At 40.8% G+C, this 22,899-nt stretch overlaps 1 protein-coding gene across 4 annotated transcripts in view; it reads left to right on the forward strand.

Annotated features, from left to right (window-relative positions):
* ZNRF3 (zinc and ring finger 3) overlaps positions 1–22,899 on the forward strand; it is a 68,340-nt gene that overhangs the window by 8,468 nt on the left and 36,973 nt on the right. The window lies entirely within an intron of this gene.

Below are 22,899 nucleotides of genomic sequence, written 5' to 3' on the forward strand. Positions count from 1 at the left end.
TTCATAACTGTCAGGGATAATCTTTTTGGGTTTGGATACTGGGAACTGACAGTTTTTTCTACAGTGAAGTAATGGTTGTAGTTGCAAATTGGGATAAGTTTCTCACACCAGAGCTAAATCTCTTCAAATAACAAAAGTCAAATGAAGTGGTCAGCTCTCCTGTTGTCTACCACTCTTGGTTATCTTCAGGCAGCTGTGAGAAGGTGATTTGAAATCTTTCTGGACAGCTTTAGTATTAAACATAGATCCCTGATGTGGAATAGTCAGCCAAAATGTATGCACACATCTATGTGTGAGGTATGCCACATGAACAGAATCTCTCTTTCCGAAGTCTGTGTTAAGTGATTGTTTCAGGGGCTTGGATAGGAACGTTCCTGGAGTCCAGAGACATCCCAGCCTTGGAAGTTGTATGGAAAGAAGCTACTGTCCTTTTCAGTGAAAGGGCTGAAGTGTCCTGAAAGAGTTAAGCTCTACTTAGCTCACTCGTAAGGTATTTAATACCCTTATTAAACTCAACTGCTGGTTCTCTTTTTTTTTCCCTCTTCTTATGTTGAATAAAATTTCTTGAAGAGCTGAGCCTCTGCGTCTCAGATCAGAGGCTCACATGTTGAAGCTGGCAGTGCTAGAGGCTAGTTCCTATCTGTGTGACAGCATTTTTAATTTAACAGGACCGGCTTTGATGTTCTTGAATATTTATAGGCAGCTTCAGATCACTCTAGTATGTATTCTTTTTAACTGGAGCAGAAGTTCTTCTTCACACAACAATTTCTTTCCCTCTGTTTACTCTTCGGTCTCTTTTGGATTTGTAGCCATCAGAGTGGTTTTATGTTACAGAAATATTGCTTAAATACTTAAAGGAGGAGCCACTTGATTTCCTTTCTAGCTCCTGCAGCTTGGGGGTAGTCCAGTAACTGGATCTTAGCTCTTTGTTTGAGCCTTGCTACAGACACATAGTAAAAAAGATAGATGCAGTAAAACAGAATTTGAGCAAAACCCAGTTACGGTGAATCCTCCAGTATCTCTGTAAACTCAGGTGGTCTGCAGTGGGTCCTCAAGCACCCTCAGGAATCACAGAAGTGTTTGTCATAGACCTTAAGGAAGGAGCAGGTTGTGGTTTGAAGAGGAACTGAAAACTTAGGGTTTGGCTTCAGTAGGAGCTGATGAGAAATTATGGAAAAAAGTTTTAGAAGGAAATTGCCACTTGGATCGTTGAACTTGAGTGGAACTTTGACCAGACTTGGGCAGGATTCTTAAAAAACATACCTGATGGGTGAGCTATCAGTCAAGTTTTAACCCATCTCAGGCTTCTTTGCCTCAGAGACTTCCCTGCTCCACTGGCCCCCAGGCAGTGGGCTGCTCAGGGCTGGCACTGTACTTTTAGAAACAGAGGTGTGGGGGTTTTGGCACTTAAAATGCCACTGGCTTTGGTGTCTTAGGCTTCATTGTGATTTGAACCTTTACCTTGATTTTGCCACAGGAGGCAGCATGTACATCATAAGAAAGTGTTCCCTCAGCTTTTGCTGTGGGCTTCTCTTTTCCTCCTTCTTCTGCCTTGTTTCCCTTCTGCTTTATCCTCTCAGCCCTGTGTTGTGGATGTCCTGTGGACTCCCCTGTTACTGATGTCCTGACCCACAGAAACTTTGCTGTGGCCAGCTGGGACAGCAAAGCAATGGCATTTTTTCCTGGCACTTCTCCGTGTGGGTGCTGGTAGTTCAGGCAGATTCCTGTATCCTGCTCTGCTGCACTCACTGTTTCTTGTGAAGTTCTGTACACTTTGTGTTGCATGATGATCTCCTAACTAAACTTGGAACACCATTATTGAAGTAGCAGATTTTTCGTGTATTATTTCGAAGGGTTTCACTTTGTAAAAAACTTTGAGTGATGATAATTTGTTTTAATGCACAGCCTACAGAGGAAAAGGTTTGTGGGTTTAGACATTTCTGCTGTAGATGCACTTCTCTGTTGGTACAGCCTTTTGTAGTTCAGCAAGTGAAATCAATATCACTGCCTAGGTAGATAAACAGCACTGGAAATCAGCCATAGGAGAAAGTGTTTGCTTGTCTATTTGACATAAGTAGTTTGCTCAGAGTGAGGCTTCTCTTACTATAGAAATTCAGCAGGGAAATAGAGACCTGTAACTTACTAATGTAGCAGTGAGGCTTTCTAAAATACACCAATAAAAAGAACTTTATAGTGTACCAAACTAGAGAAAGAACTTGATACTGCTTTTTACAGAAGGGGAAAAAATCTGCCTGTGGCATCTAAACATCGCATTTTCACAGTTAATTTTAGGGGAAGACCTATTTAGAAAGTGAAGCAGCTGTGTGGTATCTTCAGGAGTTGTGTGTTCATGTAGCTCCTGTTAATGCTGATGTGACATCATTGCCTGAACTCTATGGATTCTGGAGTGCCATTTCAGTGCTTGTGTCTAGGGACAGGTGGATGTAATGGTGACTTCATTTTTCTTTAGTTCCTTCCTCCAAACTGTTGTTAACAAAGGTAGTTTTCCTTCTCCCTACATACCCTGAAATATCCTTGTGAGACAGGAAAATTTATCAAGTGTGGAAATACTCAGTGCTTCTGTCTCTGGGAAGGATTTCTCCAACAATCACAAGTTGTGCTAGGGGAGGTTTAGATTAGATACTAAGAAAAAAATTTTCACACAGAGCATTGGAAGAGACTGCCCAGTGAAAATGATGGTGTCAGTGTCTCTGGAAGTGTTCAAAAACACGTGGATGGGGCCTTCAAGGACATGGTTTAGTGATGAACATGGTGGTTTGGGTTGGCAGCTGGACTTGATCTTAATGATTCTGTGATTCCCTCTATCATTGTGTTGTTGTCTTAGTAGGAGCTAACAGACAGTAGCATATATCTAGTTAAATGTTATTGCAGTGAGAATTTTTGCAAATCAAATTATTTTGCCATCTTTAAGTTGCACTTGGTGTCTTGGAAGTCAGATTGGTGAAGCTGGGAAAATATTTGCTTCCTATTGTGTAAGCAATAAAACTTGCTGGGTGGTAAGGATATTGCTAGTGAATAACCTCATAGATAAAGATACTTGTCAGGCTAGGTAGCACTGCTTAAGAAGCTGAATTGTACATATATTTTTTAGCAGTTGTACTATTGAAGTACTGCTGAATGTTGAAATCTTGTCATTATAAACATATTCCAGATAAAATGGGCTATGCAGTCTTCAAACAGAATGCACAAACTGATGCAATCTGTTCCTAAGACAGCAGAATTCTGACCTAGGTTACGACTAGTTCAGGTAGGAATGACTGAGAAAAGTAATAGGAATCCTGAGTATCTGTCAAGGGAAAGTTGTGGGGCAGGGAACTTGACTTTTTTATAGCATTCCTGCCAGAAAAAATGCCTGGAACAGCAAACAAGGAGATGTTCAGAAGAACAAGAGAGAAGTTGAACAAGCCTTAAAAGAAAGCCATCCTAAAGCAATTGCTGGGGTATAGCAAACTGTAAACACTGCCCAGCTGGAGAATATCCTCTAGCACTTTCTCTGCCTTCAGAGGCATGGTGGTTATGGCTACTCTGCTTTAAGGAATGGTTCATGAACTGTGTGATAGAGGAATTTAATCTTTGTATCAGTATGATAATGTGGCATATCCGTGCCCAACTGCAGGGCTCAGTTTCTCAGCATAGAATAGCATTTCTTAGTCTGAAAGAGAGTCTCTAAGTGAATTCCCAGATTTCTGCTGTTCGTGTTATAAGGTATTAACATTACAAACTGTGCCTCTGGAAGGAGGAGCTGGTTTTATTTACCTTTTCAAGCTGAGACAGCTGCTAGAAGAATACAAATTAAAAAAAAAAAAAAAGTATTTAGAAATAAGGAAACTTACATTTACATTAAAAATACATTTATTTTTTTAGAGTAATTGCAGGCATTTTCAGTGCTTCTCCTTCAGCTTACTTCTTAAGGATACAGAGTACCTTTATAAGTGTGCAGTAATTTTTAAAGCAATTAAGAATGTGCTGTTCAGCTGGGATTTTAGGTGTATCTGTGTTTTTTGGTTTGGTTTGGTTTTCTTACTGTCCATTTAGAAACCTGTCAGTGAAATGTCCTTGCAGATGCTGAGGGATAACTAACAGTGAATGAAGCGAATTACTGGAAGCATGAACAAAATGGGTTAGAACAAAACATATGCTCTGCTTTGCAACAGGTGAGCATATGCTGCCTAACTGAAATGCTAGAAAAGATTGCCTTGAAGTCATGCATGTTTTAGGAAAATACTTCTGTCTTCTGATGTTGGCCTGTTCCTGCCTCTCGTTAGCTGGTGGGGAATTGATCTCTAGTGTTAAGACTCTAGGATCATATTTCTAGTACTGAGGCAGGTACTAGATTATTCAGTGGGTGAATAAACTTCATTCATGGTGTTTAAAATTTGGCAGCTAATCCTGGCAGAGCAGCAGCTCTCTCCTGCTGTCCTACAGGTTGCTTTTCCAAACCCACGTTGTTGCTCTCTGGGGTGGATGGAGAGGAGGCGGGGAGCAGCTTTCTGAAAGGGCTCTGTTGCTGGTTAGAGCCTGAGATGTGTTGTTTCTGGGGCTGGCAGCATGGTTACAGGAGCCCTGCTGGACAAGTAGTTACTGATCTTAAATCTGGATGGGTGAACAAAGGAGAAAAAAAATGAGGTTTGACCTCTGATTTCTTTCCTGATTGCCTTTTTCTTTCCTTTAAATTCTCACTTTCTGATTCCTTCTAGTTCCTGTGTGAATTCTCAGGGCACTACCAGGGACACACGTGACTGTTTCTGAACTTCAAGGTGGAAATGATCTGCAAGAAAATTAGTAAAAGTTCATGATCCTAATGTTTCAACCCCACACTTCTATAATAATTAAGACAGGAAAAAATTATAATAACCTCTAACTAATTCAGAATTAATCTTTATGTAGCTGAATTTCTTGTCTCATTTATCTTTGAGGGTAGAGAAGGAAGCTTTGGTTTGTTTTGAAATGTGATTGTTGTAGTCCTGCAGTTGGAGGTATTTGATAAAAGCTCTTTGCCTTTGTTATATCTAGCCACAAATGTGCAGTAAAAGAAGATTAACAAAGAGAGAATTTCTTATATGTGATGCTCCTTCAGTATTACTTTTAGTATGCCTTATCTCTGGTTGTGGACCAGGTCTCCAAGGACACTGAAGGGAAATGCCAAGGTGGTGTAGAATCTTGGAATTCCCAGCCCAGCCCTGCAGGGTCTGTTAAAATAATCACTAGTGCCTGAGTCATGGTTATCCTTCAGGACAATTTTATAGGTGGTACTATTTCTGTCATGTTCTGATATTTCATGATGAAATTACTTACAGATGGTTTGCAGGCCGAGAAACTAGGGTTGGTATTTTTTATCTCAAGAGACCTTACCTTTCTTGAATAAAGCTAATTAGTAGTGCTTTGGAAATCAGTTCTGTACCCTTCTTAGGGTCAAAATTAGGGATTCAACAGAGGGAATTAAAGTGCAAATAAGCAGATCCAAAAGTTGGCTATTCAGACATGTCTCAAAGTTCCAGCAGGATTTACTCTTTTTTTGCTCTAATATTGACCAAAAGATGGGTCATGCATAAATAGTTGCATCAGTATGCTAGTCTGTTAGGTTAATATACTGCTTTTGTAGTCCATATAACAGCAAATTTGTCATCAGCTTTATTTTATAGTACATTTTGTGATAAGAAGTGTTTGCCAACCACCTTTCCCCAGCCTGCCTGCCCAAAGCCAAATCAAGTTTCTGAAACTGTAGTGCCAGATTTTAAGCTGCTGGCTGCATTGATTGAAGATGTTTCTAGACTGAAAATGAGAAAGGCAGAGCTTCATTTTCTCTCAAATATTAGAACAATCATTTAACTTTCAAAATATGATTTAATGGCTTTTTTGGGCCTGACACATCCCCTTGGATCAATCACTTGTGCAAAAATGTTAATATAAAGTTAATACTGCTTCCAGGTAATGGTGAGCTGTTATCAAATATTTTGGATTCTGTCCAGTCTGCCAGTTCAGCACTAGTAAGGACTGGGCATGACAATTGATCTTGAGCACTGTATTGGACATTCAGCCAATATTCAAGCACTGCTGCATGACATCCAAATTCCCTGTGACACACTTTCCCTTGTAGCTGTCAATTGCAGCCCCAAAGTTCTGCAAACGGACACAGCTGTGTTTTCATGGTACAGCTCAACTGAGTTCTCTGGTTTATCTGTATGGGAAGCCTGCTGTTGTGATTTGCCCAAGCTGTTTCCATAGTATTTGGAAAAAAGAATGAAATTTTGGGTCTCCTGTCTATAGAGTTTGTGCTGACTCTTCAGGCTCTGCTGGTGAGTGAGTGATGCAGCTGTTGCAAAGATTAGCCAGTAGTAGTGAAGTAATGCAGCACCTAGAACATTGAATATTTTGAGTGGGAATTCAAAAACCTGAATAATGTAGAACTGGCTGTTTTCTGTATATTGTGGTGTGAGTTGCTTACCCACATTCTGTACAGATGTTCAGTGAAGGACCTATTCAGGCAGCCATATGAATCATATATATTAGGGATGCTTTTGAGCCAGTTTTAGGTTTGCACAGAATTGTTTGACAGGTAACTTTTCAACTTGCATTCAAATAAGAAGTTCTTACAGGTGGTAACCTCTAATTTTTTAACCCTCACTCTGTTTGTCTGTCCATCTTGTGTACTGAGATAGATCTTCTAGAAAACTGTCATCATGAAATTAACAACTTTGTCACATTAAATGCTCACAGAGAGTCATAGTTTTACAGGTTCTCTTCAGTTCTGACTGTTCTTAACTTTGAAACCATACTTTTGATACCATAGAGAGGTCGGGAGAGGCAGCTCATGGGCTGGATGTTAAAGATTCCTAAGAGTTTCAGGAGAAGAACTCGAGACTGTTCCTCCATTCAGCAAAATCAAGTGAGGCAGAAGCACTTGGCTGTACTTCATTGCCTTGCACATCCAAAGTATGTGTGTTTAACACACACACACACCAGTTTTACTGCTTGTGTTTTCCACATGTGCACCCCTGACTTTCCTAATGGTAATTCTGTCCTGCTCTCAGAGCTTTGGGACCACCTTGAAATAAGTGAGACTGCTGAAAAGAAGGGAGAAGAAAAGAGAAATTTTAATGCTACCAGGCAGTGTGGGAATGCAGCTATTTACTGTGTCAAATTCCAAATCCTTATTACTAAAACTGTCATAATACATTCTGAATAAATAGCATTCAGTCTGGAGGATGATAAGAAATGAAGACTCGTGGTGGTGCTGCTGTGGAAGTGCTGCAACAGACACTGTTCATTTTATCCTTAAGAAGAAGGGACTTTATATACCTGTAGCACTCCAAATGAACCCCTTCTCCATTCTGCAGATACAGGATAACATCTGACAAAGCAAGGAGGAGTTGAATGTATCCGAGCTTTCATTCTCTGTGTTGGTAACAGAAGGTGCAGTTATTTGAAGTATCAGCTAGCTGTATGAGAGAAAAAAAAAATATTTTGGAACTAAAATGTCCAAACTAAGAATGCAGCAATATCTTATCCTGTGTTATAATCTGGATGAAGGTTTTGGCAGCATATCTACCAGGTTTTGAGTGTTTTGAATACAGATGTGCCTTAGTAAAGAAGATGCAGCTTGAGTGTAGCCTTGTACAAATACAAGTCAGACAAGCTCCAATATAAAAAATAAAGTGTAGAATAAAAGCATAACTAGAAAAATGGCATGGACAGCCTCACTGTAAGCAAGAGTCTTGTGTTTAATTAGTAGGCAACCTCTGTTGTTTAATACCCAAGTAAAAAGAAGCTTGTATACAGTAAATCCCAATGGGTTTTGCAGATTCTGTAATTGAAATATATGAGTACATATGCTTGAGTATATATGCTGATGTCAGACAAAATGTAGTGGTTTGTTTGAGATCAAAGTTCACCCATCTTCTGTTAATGTAAAGATGAGCACCTTTCCCTGGATCTGTGTTGGTTAAAGGTGGGTTACAAGTGTTTGTATACAACTGTGAACCATCTGGGCTTGAAAAAAAATTGGGACCCCAGGGAACAGGAGGGGAGTGGTGGGCAGTGGTCCACTCATGTGCTCCAAGTGGTAGGGAGACCGTGGAAACTCAAACTTCATGAGGAAGTTTGGAACAAAAGTAATTAAATTGGTCCTGTTTTTAGTTTAAGAACAGCATCATTTAGTGTCTACCTTTACAGTTGTCTCTCAGCATAAAGACAGCCAGGCTATTTCCATATTTTCTGCAAAGATTTATTTGAGGTTTCTTTTGTGAGGAAGCCTGTGTTCCAGCTTGTCACTACTGTGAGAATGAGTGGGAGGCCAAGGGAAGCATTTAGTTTACTGGAGTTTGCTGGATTTGTGGGCTCCTTTGGCCTGACTTCAGAAGGTATTTAGATAGTTATAGCTGACTTGACGTATTGAAGAGAAATGATGTCTTCTAGCTGTTTGAACAAAATCATAATGCGTTATGGAAAGTATCTGTGTGATATGATGAAAAAAATCTTTACTTTGAGGATAGTGAGGCACTGGTACAGGTTGCCCAGAGAAGCTGTGGGTGCCCCATCCAGGCTGGATGGGGCTTGGAGCAACCTGGTCTAGTGGAGGGTGTCCTGACCATGGCAGGGGATTGGAATGAGATGAGCTTTAAATTCCCTTCCAAGCCAAACCATTCAGTGATTCTATGGCTCTCACAAATTCATTTTAGGAGTTCTAAGTTTTCTGACCTCTTCCTCCCTTCCAAAACAAGAGGGAGGGGAAATGGGAGGGTGACTATTGGCATGTCACTTTTTAGTTAAGTCATGAACACAACAGACTAAATGTTTAGGCTCCTGGTAAATTTTTTTTCTTTACACAGACATCCCTTGCTGAGGGCAGAGGATATTGGGTACTTAAGAGTTAAATAATCTTGCTTTGGAAGCAGCTGAACAGTTTACACTCCTTGCTGGGCTGTACAAAAATACTTTTCCTTTGAAGTACTAGGAGGAGCGGCTGAGGGTAAAACCTGGAATGGGGTTGTAGCTAGCAGTTAGCAGTGGGCTTAGCTTGGAGCACGCAGCTGCCTGCAAATGCAGTGTGAGATGGCAGAGAAGGTCAGGGTTTCTTTCAGTCTTGCCATCACTGTCTCAGTGTGAAGGCTTTCTTTCTGAAGTTCTTCAAATGCTATCTAGTTCTTATAAATTTTTGGATTAGGACAGATTGTAAGAAATACAGATTAAAAATATCCTTTCCCATAAAGGGGTGAGAAACACAGGGGTCCAGTGTTGGAAGTTCCTCAACTCCTTCTGATGTGATGTGGTAGTGAAGTGCACACTGCTGCTGTCTGGGATGAAAAAGAGTCACCTCTGCAGAGTGGTGTAAAGCAGGTCGAACTCTTGTCTGGCAAGCCCTCTCAGAAGTTGGCTGGAACCTCAGACCTGAAATCTCAGGCCTGGTGATACACCTTAGCCAAGCTGAGCTCGAAGTGTAGCAAGAGCTGACAGGAGAATGACAGTAGTGGCACCTGCCCCAAATGGAGGAAACCAAGCCATGATGTTTGTAAGAAAAGCCACTGGGTTAATAGTGCTGTACAGTGGGAAGGAAGCTGTGTGTATCCTCTGCTGTGTGCAGTGTGCTGCAGAAATGTGCATGGCACTGCTGGATGCTGCTTCTGGAGAGCAAACCTTGCCATGGGCAAAACCTGATGCAGACTGGGTCTGATACACGTGGTGTCTCCTGCCAGGACCAGCAGTGGAACTAGACAGACTGAAGTTGCTCCCTGATTTTCTAGGGTAACACTTTATCTCTTGGATTAATAATTTCTTGTCAATATTTGCACGATTTTTTGGGAGATGCCATTATATGAAACTGAGGAGAACAAATTTCCTTCTAGCCATGCCACTAAAGGGACAATCAAAAACAATTCACCCGTTAGCTAATGAGGGGTCACATTAAAATACCTGGCTGTACCTGTTGAAGAGACGATGATAGTAGTGCTGTAGGTCAGATCTCCAAATTTCAAGTTAGAGTTATCTTTAATAAGAAGGAGAAGAAGAAGCAGCAGTATGTCCTTTCATCTTTACTCATTTAAGAATCTGACACTTGGCTCTTGGTAGGATCTGTGTTTCTTTCTTCGCTGCTCTGCCACTCAGTCTTTAGCTTTCTACCTCTGACTTTTTTTTTCTTTCTTTAACCAAAAATGTGTCAAGCATTTAGTTGCTGAAATAGGCAGTGTTTTCCTCTAGGGTTTCTGCTGTTCCTTTGCATGGCTGAAACACTAACCATAAGTTGTCACGGCCATCTATTCTTTAAGAGGAGTGAAAATGCAGCCGCTAACAGGAGGGCACAGGCAGCCTGCCCACATGTTGTTCCAGTGGCGTGTGTGCAGACTGTGTGTTTTGTGTGTCTGCTGCTCTGGGATCACAGGGCACACATGCCGGCTCAGTGTGTTCACAAAGCTGCTCTTGGACAGGAATGGGTGCTGCTGCCTTTTCCAAAACTGTGGAGGCAAAGCAGATATTATCAGGGCTGGCCCTGGGGCATAAAATAGAAAGATCAAAGGAAGTGGCAGCAGCACACAGAGGCTCTTCAAAGCCTGAGTAAGGGAGGATTGATAGAGAAAAGGAGAATGCTCTTGCTGATGTAATCACAGCCTGTGAGACAGGTTGGTTTTTTCTTTTTTTTTCTTTTTCTTAATTTAAACAAAAGCACAAAGACAGTCCTTGTTTGTTTAGAGAGGTGAAGCATGTGCCACAGAGATAGAGCAGGGATACCTCAGTATATAGAAGGTTTTCATGAACAGCATGGAGCTCAAACATTTTGAAGTGACTGCAAAGTTGCAGTTTTTCTTATTTTACTTTGCACAACTTCTGCATGTGGTATTCTCTCACTTGTGGTGTCCATGTGGAATGAAGTAGGAAAATGGCAAAGGAAGGAATGCTTGTTTTCAGGCTGCCTTCCTTATTAAAATGGAAGCTTATTTTGTTTTCTCTTGAGAATGCTGGTTAAAAATTTCTGGGATTTGTATGAAAAGAAGTTAAGCACAGGCAAGGTAGAGTTGGAGGGGAGGTGATAAGCCAGATCCATTGTCAAGAATCGAAGGCTTGTTCAGGCACAAGCTGTGAATGGGAAAGAAACAGTTGTTCTCCCCCTTTATCTATGTGGAAAGGGGGAAGAAGAGGTGTGACTTTTCTGGAACAGATGTGCAGGGGTGGAGGGAGTTTTCAATCCTTTTTGTTACAGACCTCACTTTTCTTTATATGCTACAGCTGCAGAAGTGTGTTTCTGAACCTTCATTTTGCTTATAAAGGTCCCACCTTTATAATTCAAAGGGAACATTGTGAAGTTGTGAGATAGAGCATGGTAGTCCAGCTTTTCCACCCAAAGGTGTGTGTGTATGGTGTACAGTAAATGACCTGAGCTAGCACAGTCTGATACCCAAAAGCTATGTGTGGACATGACTCAAAGCCTGAATGAGTAAGTACTACCAGAAAGGCACTGTGTATCAATTAACAGAGTTGCATTGATTTTACACATTTGGAGCTCAGGCAGGACCAGCTCTTCAGCTTAGATGGTGAGCAAATCCTGCATGCATCTCTTGGTATACACTGGAGGTCCTTGGGAGGGAGAGTCCCTCCATAAGTCTTTGGGGAGCTGTTAACTCCAAAACTTAAAATCAGCTTCACCGTTTTGCACTGTTTCACTTATTTTTTACCTAATGGGATTATCTCAGTCCCAGAATGTATTCCAGGATGCCAGAGATCAAAGTGGTTATTTCTGCTGGCAAAATCTACAGCTTTCCTTCCCATGTAGGACTGAGACCACTTGTAGGGCAGTTCAGATTAATATATAAAATCGTGGCACTCTGAAATCTGAAAATCTATCATGAGGGAAAGGTGGCTGCCTATATTGTTAACTTTAATGCTTTCTTCCGGGGTCAAAGCTACATTTGTAGTCTGCTGAATCAGTTTATTACCTCAATAAGGCAAGCCATAAAGTCCCTGCTGAAAAAGGGATTCATCCTCTTTGTTGTGGAGTATGTGGGATGATACTGGCATTCTTGTGTTGCCTCAAGTGGAAATTTCTGAATTTTGCTGGTCAGCATCAGACCTTTTTCTCTTCACCCTCCTGTGCCTCTCTTCTGCCATGCTGCTTCTACAGATGTGTGTGATTTGATACTTGACACTAATAGAAAGTGCTTCAGTACACTTAAAATACTCTGATTTTGGTTTCTACTTACCAAGCTTCAGGCACCAGGAAATTTGCACATCTTACAGAGCTGAGATGGGCTCTGACTTGTACTTGTGTTACTGCTGCAGGCACTTTCCCCTCACCATACACAGAGGCTAGAGAAAAATTCTGGGATGGGAATCCTAGCAGTTACCATGGCTTTCTGCTTTAAAATACATTCTTTTTGGAAATCCCATCCACATATGTGAAGGACAGACTGTTCTAGTCTGTTGTAGAAGACAGCAGTTGATAAAGCAGAGGTTTCTCTGCCCATAGAGCAGGATAAATTGGTGGGTTCTGCCATCAGTATGGCATCCCCATTCTTTGCTCCTAGTGAGCAACAGAATGAAAAAAAAAGCGGTTTCAGCTGATTTCTTGTATGCTCTACTGAGTTTGTGCAGCCACTTCTGCCAGCAGTATCTGTGGCCTTTCGATTCCTGCAACCAAGTGAATTAACACAACTGCCATGCTAAGTTAACCAAAAAAGTTCCTGTGCTCCAGTGACTCTCTGGCAGAAACCAGTAGCAGATAGTTGTGAAGGAATGTAAGATTAGAGCGAGCAGATGGTGAGAATTCTGCAGTACATGCTTCCAGGCTCTGCCAGCTTATGGCTTAGGTCTTCCCGTAAGGATCAAGTTCTAAAGGAGAGCCTTTGATGGGTTTTTCTGTCATATTTTTTTCCAGTCCATTATTTCATGTGTAGCTTGCTTGTCTAAATTTGAGAGAGCACAGGGAAGATCTGTTTTGGGGGTTGCTGCATACTGTGACATTGTACTTTATTTTTGAAGAGCAGTGGAGTCCTTGTTGCTGCATGTGGTGCAGGAGATGTAGAGCAGCAGTTTTATTGGCATGCCTGACAGGTACCTCCTTAAATTGCTCGCTAACAGGATTGGAGGGAAGACAACTAAATCTCCAGAATTTTTGTCATTCTCTTACTGTTCAGTGTAAATTCTGTAGAGTGTTTTTGAGCTGGAGGGGGAAAAAAACGTTTCCAGGAAGTAATTGTTCTTTCTGTCTCTTCCTAATTCTGTGCAGCAGCTGCCTTGTCTTTAGCTGCTATTAATGGTCAGAGCTTTGTGAACAAAGGAGCGTCAGGCTGATGTAACTTCTTCCTCTGTCAGACATTCCCTCTGAAGCCATCTTTTGTCTTGATGGCCCTATTGTAACCATTCATATACTGATGAATGAACAGGAAGCTGATGATGATAGTGAGCAGATGAGTTTGATCATGAACAGGTTTTACTCAGACTCCAGCCTGAGGGAATATATATGACAGAGATGTAGCACTGTCAACTACAATTTGTTTGTTCAGATTTTCTTTTGTTTAAGAAACTAGAAAAGGTTATTAATCTAGGAGAAAATGTGCTAACTTTTTGTATTGAACAACAGTATTACAGGTACAAATTCGGTAATTGTGTCTGTGGCCTCATCATACAAGGACAAGTTTACTTGAATGGCTGTATTTTTATTTTTGAGATTGTGAGTTCTGTTATGTTTAATTAGAGGTGATAGTCTCTCATTTGTTCTCTTGTTTGTGATGAACCAGGTTCAAACCCATCCTAAGGGTTCTGGGGAAGATCAGCACTTCAGGTAGCAGTGATTGGTGGGGAGAGAGGGAAGACTTCTCCCCAGCTCTTCCTCCACACAGATGTTTTAAAACATCTCCAGTAGGCTGATGACAAAATGTATCCTTAAAGCCTAACAAGAACAACATTAGATGGGGCCTTTTCTTCTGAACTGGGAGAGGATAGCAAGAAGAGCTTATCAGATGTAGGACCAGCAAGTGTGTGTCCAAACTAGTTTATGAAGTCAGCTACTGAAAGGTGATATGATCTTGCATAGAAAACTTCTGTTAATCTGGGTGACTGTATTAAATCAGCTACTATGTTACTAAAACAATGTATTACCATGATGATTTGAGGTACTCTGAAAAAAAAAAAAAGACAGTGCTATCTTGTGTTATTAGGTACTAGAAGTAAGCCAATATATGGTGGAGAATTCTTGAGCTAGAATGACTGTCTCAAGACTGATGGTGAATACTTTGCTGTGTGCTGTTAGCTACCTGACAGAGGCTGCATGCTGTATGACAGTCAGTGAAGCATCCTAACCATGGCTTTTCCAGCACAGATATTTCTCTCATGTGGACTTTGGTGATGGTGATATATACTAACCTTCTACAGATAGGTAACCTACTCCCAAAATGCCTCATGGAATGGACTCTTACATGTATTTTTAAAAATGAACACCAATAGTTATTTAAATAGTACAGACAAAATTAGCAGTTCCCCAGCAGCGGAGGGCAAAGATGTGCTTGTGAGTGTGGTTGTTCTTTTCACAGTGCCTAGCCTTTCCTGTTTATTCTTGTGATTCAGCACAGATTCCATTGACTTTGTTTTTATTTTTGTGTCTTATCACGTTTTCTGCAGACCGTTCTCTTTGTTTATATCTGGTTGAATGTGCCTTCTAAGGACCTTGGTTAAAGGGATTCTCCCAATCACAGCTGTATGTACAGCAGGTTATCAGTGCTGATCTTGGTTAATTGTACTACAAGCTGGAGGCATGCACCAGGAAGAACACAGAAGCATCATAAAATGCTTCTCAAAATTGTGGCTAAGATTTCTTTTCCTTCTTAAGAATAAAGTGTGTTGTGAAAACCTTACCCTGGTGTAAGTGACACTGAAAATTTCATGGGTTGTTGCAATTAGTAGGAAAGGTAAGAGGGTTATCAGGGAGCAAAGCAGAAGGCTTGGTGAGCACTATTGGGCTCCAGGAGCTCGAAAGCTGCATGCAGTGCATCATAAAACTGGAAGGGGAGATCAGATAAAGGAACAGGCAGATTGCAAGCTCTGGATCAGCTGAGTCATGTAACAGTGACATTCACTGAAAAAGGCCTGAATTTTATCAGCCTCTTGGAAAAGAGCTGTTGACAAGAGACTTTGAGTAAAGTCTGATGTAGAGACAGTGATTAAGGAGCAATTACTGGTTACTCCTTGCAAATTTATTATCAGAGCATTCTCAGTGAAATTCACAAAACAGCTTTACAGTCAAGCAAAAGAATGACATTTTAAAAACAGTAGGTTGTGTTTCTTGCTGTAGGATGGTGTAAAAGCCATAAGTATGTGTGTCATCCCAAAGGAATTAGGTTAAAACATGGAACATAGATGCATTGCTTAAACACAGTATTCTGAGTGAAATCTCAGCTCTGGAAGTCTTAATCACTGATAGCCATAATTAAGAGGCTGTATCTAAAGGATAACCATTCCATATTTTTTTCTGCTTTTCATATTCTTCACATTTCTGCAGTTAGCAACTGTTGGAGATAGGATACTGTGCTGGTTGGATTTTTGGTCACACCCTGCATGGCTGTTTTTATGACTTGCCCAACATTGCATAGGAATCCTGTGGCAGAGGAAGCAATCCCGTCTGTTGGGAAGCATTCAGCTGCTTTAACCACAACACTGTATTTTCTTGTCTCATAGTATCTTACCTCATTCACTGCGCTGTCTGAACTTTCTGACATGTGAGGGAAATGTCCTGCAGACAGCACTCATTCACCCCACACTGCTGTGTTTTTGGAGTACAGTTTACACCATTAATTTCCCAATCAGTGAGGCATACCTCTTTGTCAAGGTGTGCCAGCAGGACACGCAGCACTAAACCCAAGCCAATAGGCTTTACTGGGCTTATTGTCATGGGCTGTATGCCAGGGCTGGAGGAGTTGGATGAGAAAAAAGGGGGCAGGATGGGGTGGAAGAGAAGTACTGAAGGGCTAAGTCTGGAAGAGAGGAGAAATGAGGCAATAGATTAGTGGCCATAGGAAGGAGGAATCATCCAGAAAGAGATGGGAAAAGGAGGAAGAACTTTTGACGTATCCTGAAATACAGCACAAGCATCTGAAATTTAAGGCTGAACTGGGCTCATGATTTTAATTATTTTAATTATGGTAAAAATTAAGCTTTAGAAACTTCTGGTACCTGTTTTTTTCCACCCATATATAGGGTGCTGTAATATGATAAGTATGTGCATTAATATGGTGTCAGAAAAAGCTGAGAAAACCTGTTTTGGTTTACTGTTCTGTAAAACAGTTCTGTTTTGTAGTTTTTTTATTCAAAGTGGAATTGAATTTTGCTCTTAGATCAGGAATAACTTCCTTCTAATGAAAGGGGAGTGCATCAGGTCTCCAGAATTTCAGGAACTTCCATTACTGTTAGTTTGACTTCAAATAACACTAATTGAATCCTTCAGGCACCAAGTGCTAAGTTCCTGCAAGTGCCTTTGATAAATGAAAAAGAGCGAAGAAGTGATAATTAGTTGAGTGCAGAATAGTTCTGATTCTGGTTCAAGATGTCCAATCATAGGCTGTGAGCAGCGAGTGAAACTGGCCATCAAGTCAGCTTTTGATGCTGACCAAATGTTATGAGTTGTGCACTGCACTGAGCTGTGGAGCCCCTGTTACATCTAAGCTGGCTATTTCCTGTGCAAAATAAAACAAATCAGAGCTGAAAGAGGGAGGATAAATTTCACAGTGTGTGAAATGGGAATGTTTGCAGAGACTAGTTCAGCAATATGCTACGTTAGAATTAAGCACAGCTTTTTATTTTCAAGTCATTCTCTCTACTACAGAGCATTCTTCAGTGGTGACTCAGGGTAGAGCTAATCTCACTCAAAATGGTTGCCAGTTGCCACTTGGAACAATAGGACCGAAGCCACAGGCTGCCATCAGGTGGTAGTTTTTAAGAAGGGCGTTTTTTCCCCAGTGGATTTGAGTGCTTTCTGTCTGGTAACATGAAAGATTGCAATGGGCACTGAATTCTTGTAATAGAAAATGTTGAAACATTGTGTTACTCTTTGCTTTACCTGAAATGGAGAACCCAGTGCACCAGGGTATTCTTCTTGTACGGAAAAACCCAAATGTTAAACCTTAATGTGTTTTCAGGAGCAGTTCTTTGCACCTGATTTACATGCCCTAATACTGGCCTGTACTTCTTTTAAAGTACTCAGTTCCTCTCTGGGCAGGGGCATCTTTCCCCTGTGCTGTGAGTGAGGAAGTTTAAGCAGAGGGAGAAAGATTTCCATCCTGCCACCTTCCTCCTTCATTCGTGTAAGGATCTGGCACTCAGGCTGCTCTGTTCCCAGGGGACATGATGCAGCAAGGTACCACAAGTGCTGCTGAGTGAACTCAGACTCATGAAGCAAGAGGCTGGACCTAACAGAGGATGGCTGCTGTCTCCTTAGGAGATCTTACTTGCACCAGTGGCTCAGAAGTGGTGTGAGTAGCTTTGAGAGAATTCTGGACCTGTGGGCTGGGGGGATGTCAGAGGAAACAGCGAAATGCATCTCATTTTTGCTGGGACAAGCTAAGGTACAGGGAAAAAGTCATCTCACCTTCCAGTAAAGGAGATCGTGTTCTGTTGTACATCCTGTTCTAGAGCCTCGTCTTGTGTAGTTGCAGAGACTTTGGCTTCACCTGTATTTCCATATAGACCAGAGAGATTGTGCTGATTGGAGCTGACAAAGAAGTGCATGTTAAACTAGATGTGATGTTTAGACTTAGCCAGAAAATGTGCAAAGCAGGGGCAGAGCATGAAGGATGCTGAGGAAGTAATTTCTTGAGAACTTGATGCTGGAGAAAGAGGAGACAGTTTGGAAGCAAATAGAAGGCTGTACCTATTTGGAGACCTCTGCATTCCCTTTTGGTTCCTTTCCCTCCAAAAGTTACGTAGCACCTTAATACGTTTTCACATGGGCAGAAGCCATAAGTTGAGTACAAATCCATTGAAGTATATGAGGTTATCAGATAAAAGGACGGTCAAATGCTAAGTTTTGGAGAGGAAAGTTTGGAGCACAGGGATATGAGAAGGCATGTGGCAGCTGGAGTTGGAAACATAACTTCTGTAAATTTTACTGGTTTGTGTATTGGTTCAGGATGGCTTATAGAAGGTTGACAAGAATCTGACCAAAAGGCAAACTTTGAAAAACAATTTAAGATGAACGCTACCTTCTGATAGTAAAAAATGTCACAGGGGTTTTCTTGGAACATTTTTTGGTTGTTGCAGTGTAAGCTGAAGTTAAATGTAGAGAACAGGAGAGTGCTTTGTAATTTATGATAAAATTCAATACAAGAATATGATAGTTATCCTCAAGTCAACTCTTTATAACTTTAGAAATCTTAAAGGTTAAGCTTTAGAGAATGCGTGCAAAGGTAAGAAGTAAGGGGAGGTGTCCAAAATAGTCTAACTCTGTAGCAGCATAACAAAGAAGTAATGAAAACCCATAATACCCATAGCTGATTTCAATATTTTTCTTCCTATAATGTCTTAAGAGAGATGTGTGAAGGGATTTGGAGTAGTCAGAACTGATTTATGGCAGAGGAATAAGGAAAGACTGAACAGAGTATGCAATGCAGGTACTTTCATTTCAAGACACAGGAATAAATAATATTCCTTAGAAATAATGCAGTGTAGGAGGAGCAACTGAGGGAGAGTGTGGAGAAGACAGGGTTCTGGAAAGTCTAGTCTGGGCAGTGAGAGCAGGCAGTGCTGGAATCCCACCTCTGTTGGACCTGTGCCTCAGGGGCGTGCTGTGAGCTCTGGGAACTGAGAAATCATTACTCCAGCGCTGAGCTGAGAGCACATCTGAGGCACAATCTCAGAGATGGTGGTTTGGTGGTCTCCATCACATCACTCTGAAAGACACAAAATCAGGGTTCTGGTTTAGGCTGTTTAATTTTCATAATATTCAGAAACTTTCAAGAGCATCTTGTGCAGCACAGGCTGAAGGAACTTTTCTATTGGCCAGAGATCATGAACCATCATAGAATCTTGAAAGAGTGTGTATGTAAATATTCAAAGATTAGCTCACATACTAACCTGAGAAACAGAGTACATCTTTAGGCTATGAGCTATTATGTTTCAGCCTTGAAAAACATTTTTTTTCTTGCTGACTAAAGCTGACTGTATGACTGATGTCTTTTCATCCCTGATGGTACTCCAGACTGACTTGCAGTCAAGGTAGCGATCAAGAATTTTCTAAATATTAAAACCTTTTTTTTGCTGATGGCTTTTTTTGTATTGCAACCCAGGGAATTTGTTCAAACCATGTAACTTTGGTGCCATTTGAATTAGCACTCAAGCTGCCACTGTGCTGACAGCAACTGAAACTTCATGCTCCAAAACACACGCTCAAGAAGTGTGTCTGTTCATCCTTAGCAGATGCCAGCTGCTTCACTTCTTTGTGTGTTTTGGGGAAGATACTGGGCATGAGGTGGGAGGTAAATATAATGAAATTATTTCTATCCTACCATGACTTGATAATTCAACAACTGAATTTTTATGTTCTGTCGGCTAATTAAGTCACTTAATAGAATCAGTACTTTGTTATTATCAGGGAAGGATGACATAAATAGAGCAGCTCCTAGCTTCTGAGAACTACAAAGTTAAAATTTTAATTTTTAATTATTTCTTGATTTTTTTATTTTTTTCTTCATAATAGAGCAATTTTGGTTCCTCTTTGCATTCAGATTTTACTTAATCTGTTGGATTTCACTGCTTGCATTTGCAGCTTCTATTTCTGTATTTGAGGACTAGGGGCATAATTTTTATGTTTGGTCATCATGTGCATTATTAATAAAAGTGCCTCAAAAAGTTATGAGAATTATAAGAAGCAGAGTCTGGGATTGTTCTTATGTTGGCTTCTAATTTTTATGCAAATGTTGCAGGTAGCCAGGAGTCTGTGTTATTTATTATTCTACAGTTTCTCCAAGAAAAATAACACATATTTGGTTGGGTAGTGTGTGCAGGCAGGGTTTTTTGTGTGACTGTCTCCCAGGCTCCAACTGTGAAGATGTATTTATGATTTCTGTGAGAACGAAACTACAGCTGGCTGTGCATTATCTGCTGTACCTCTTCCATCCCTCTTCTAGGCGTAGTCACTGAGATGAAATTTTAATTTTGAACTGAGCAGAAAGTTGATCCTTGCTGCTGCCTTCTGCCTGCTGCAGCATATTCTACAGGATGTATCTTGATGAGTTTAAACAGTAGTTCAAGTATCTCAAGTGCAAAAATGGGTAGAGAGAAGGATTAAAATATCCTAACCCTTCTCTTTTGTGCTTCTCCTGAAGCAAAGTGCAAAGCTGCCCACTTGATATTGCCAGCTCCAGCTTTATCCTCCATCTCTGAATTTCACTGCAGCCCCAGGGGAAGCTGCACCTCTGTGGCTCTCCCACAGCTGCTGGACTTTGATGAGGACATGCCTTCGCTCTTTCCACTGGCCTCCCTTGGCAACCAGCCCTTTGAAGATGACCTCTTGCTGTTTGCCTGTTGTCTCTCTTGTGTTGGATTATAGATGAGAGGTTGGAGTGAGGGGAAGGGGGATGGAATGGAGTGTTGTGCATTTTAAGCCTCATTTCTTTCTGCATTCTCACCTTTTTTTTTTTTTTTTTTTTCCCTCTGTGGCTTTTACCTCTCTATATAGATAAAATGTTGTCATGCACATGGAAAATGGTTTCTGGCAGAAATACAGAGTTCCTGCTTGGCATGTGTATATAGGACAAAGGAAGTTTGATTAGTGTTGTGGTAAGGACTTTGCATTCTTCTGTAACAATCTGCTCACATTAGTTCCCTTCCCCTGTCCCTCTTTTTAAGTACAATATTGTTCTTAGTTATAGTGCAGCCTTTCTCTATGTGCATGTTCTCTGTTCCTCTTCCTACCCTCTCACCCCAGTGAATGCTTCCTCTTGGAGACAGGACAATATAATCACCTTGTTAATGAAGGCTGTGGTGTGAAATGGAAAGGGATGCACTAGAGCTCTGTGGCTGGGTCACATTTTGCATGGACACTGACTACTTTTGGAAATCCAAACAATGAGACTTTGCTAAATACTGAGAATATCCTTCATGAGAGTCTTACAGGGACAGTAGGTGTAGGGTAAGAAGTATGGTATTACAGGGGGATCAAAGAAAGTGTAGGAATACACATCCAATTTACACTACAGTGAGAGGTGAACAGGTGAGGTCATCTAGGACAGAGCATTGTAAGTACCAGTGTTTACACACTTTTACAAATTTTACCATGTCTTTTCTCAGATTTTCTCAGTGGTGAAATTAATCTTCATCAAAGTGTGGCATGTAGAGCAAAATGGTAGTTGAAATTGCTGTTGAATATTGATGAATAATGGCAGGAGCAGTATATGTTTGAGGGTATTTTACAGCAAACATGAGGAAAACAATCTGGATGTACCTGTGTGTGCATCTGGAATGCCTCAGTGCAGCATACCACTCAAAATTAGAATAGGATGTGGGGGACATCTGTGATCTCCAGATGTAACTAGCTTCTGCCTATCTGTAATACTGCTGTTTAATTGGATCTTCTAGTAATATCTTCTCTTTGTAACCCAAAGGATGCCTCAGAAATAATTTGTGTTATTTTTAACTCCTCTTTCTCTCCTTCCCTACCCTTCTCTGTTTGGCTAGCAAAGTTCCCCACAAATCTGAATGCAAGCAGACCAGCTCTTCTTGTTAGTAGCTTATTGCAAAATACACAGAATAATATCTCCTCTTGTCACAGGTCCTAGAGAACTCTGCAGAAGCAAGTCAGCTCTTACTACATCCAGGACTGCCTGGAAAGCCAGGATCTAGACCCGTTCAGGTGTCAGAAAAATGAGCTGTAGTGAGTTTGGATGTCTCAGAGCAGTGTACACATGCAAAGGACAGTCACTACTCATCTGGAGTCTTACAGTACTGTGAAATTTTGGGTCAGCATCAGATCTGTCAATCTGTTTGTTAAACTTCCTTGCTAAAGAACAACCTGCAAATGAGTAATTCTGAGACTTTTCAGAGCTGTGTGCTTTTGTAAAATAAAATACTACCTTCTCTGGTACACGCACATGTGTGTGTTGTCTTGTGATTCCCTCCTAACAGTCTTGGAATTTTCAGCACAGCCAAATTTTCTAAGTGTGCATTGTGTATGCTTCTGGCAAGGGAATGCAAATGGAAATTTCTTTTAGGGTTCCTTATATGAACAGCTTCAATCAACTGGGTTTGGTAGTTTGTTTGGGGTTTAGTGTTGTTTTGTTCAGTTTTGTTGTTTGTTTGTGTTTTGTTGTTGTTTGTTTGGGTTTTGTTGTTGAAGAGTTGTATTCATTCTTTCTGGGCCCCAAACACTCCCTAAGGTTGAACAAATAGAACCCATTATGTTGTACAGTCTTTGTCAAGGTGTCTTCATACTTCCTACTCCATTTTCTGCTACAAAACTTAGTTGCAAAATATTGGTAACTCCGTATCAGGCATTAAGCCAAGGAGATTATATGGCAGTGACCTGATACATTCACCTGATACATAGTACTGCTTGTACTATGCAGTATTTGCTTGTACAAATGCAGTTTTTCATGAGATATAAGACAATCCTTATTTTCTGAGTCAGTTATTATTATGTCTAAAGTTTTGGTAATTAGTGCATTCTGGGGGTTCATCTTGTTCCTTACAGAGCCAGAACTCTTTTGTTTTATTGTGTAGCAACTGGCCTTCTGCTGAAAGAAATTTATGAAGATATCATTTTACTCCAGATTTTCTCTCTAGTTTCTCCCATTCTTAGTGACATTATGCCTGCATCTTTTGCCAGCATCTTTCCACCAATTTAAAGAGGGGGGAAAAAGCCCCACAATTGTAAACATGACTTTGTTCTCCTTTGTACTGTGGTAGGAA

This window comes from Aphelocoma coerulescens, chromosome 15 (assembly GCF_041296385.1).
Source record: "Aphelocoma coerulescens isolate FSJ_1873_10779 chromosome 15, UR_Acoe_1.0, whole genome shotgun sequence".
NCBI lineage: Eukaryota > Metazoa > Chordata > Aves > Passeriformes > Corvidae > Aphelocoma > Aphelocoma coerulescens.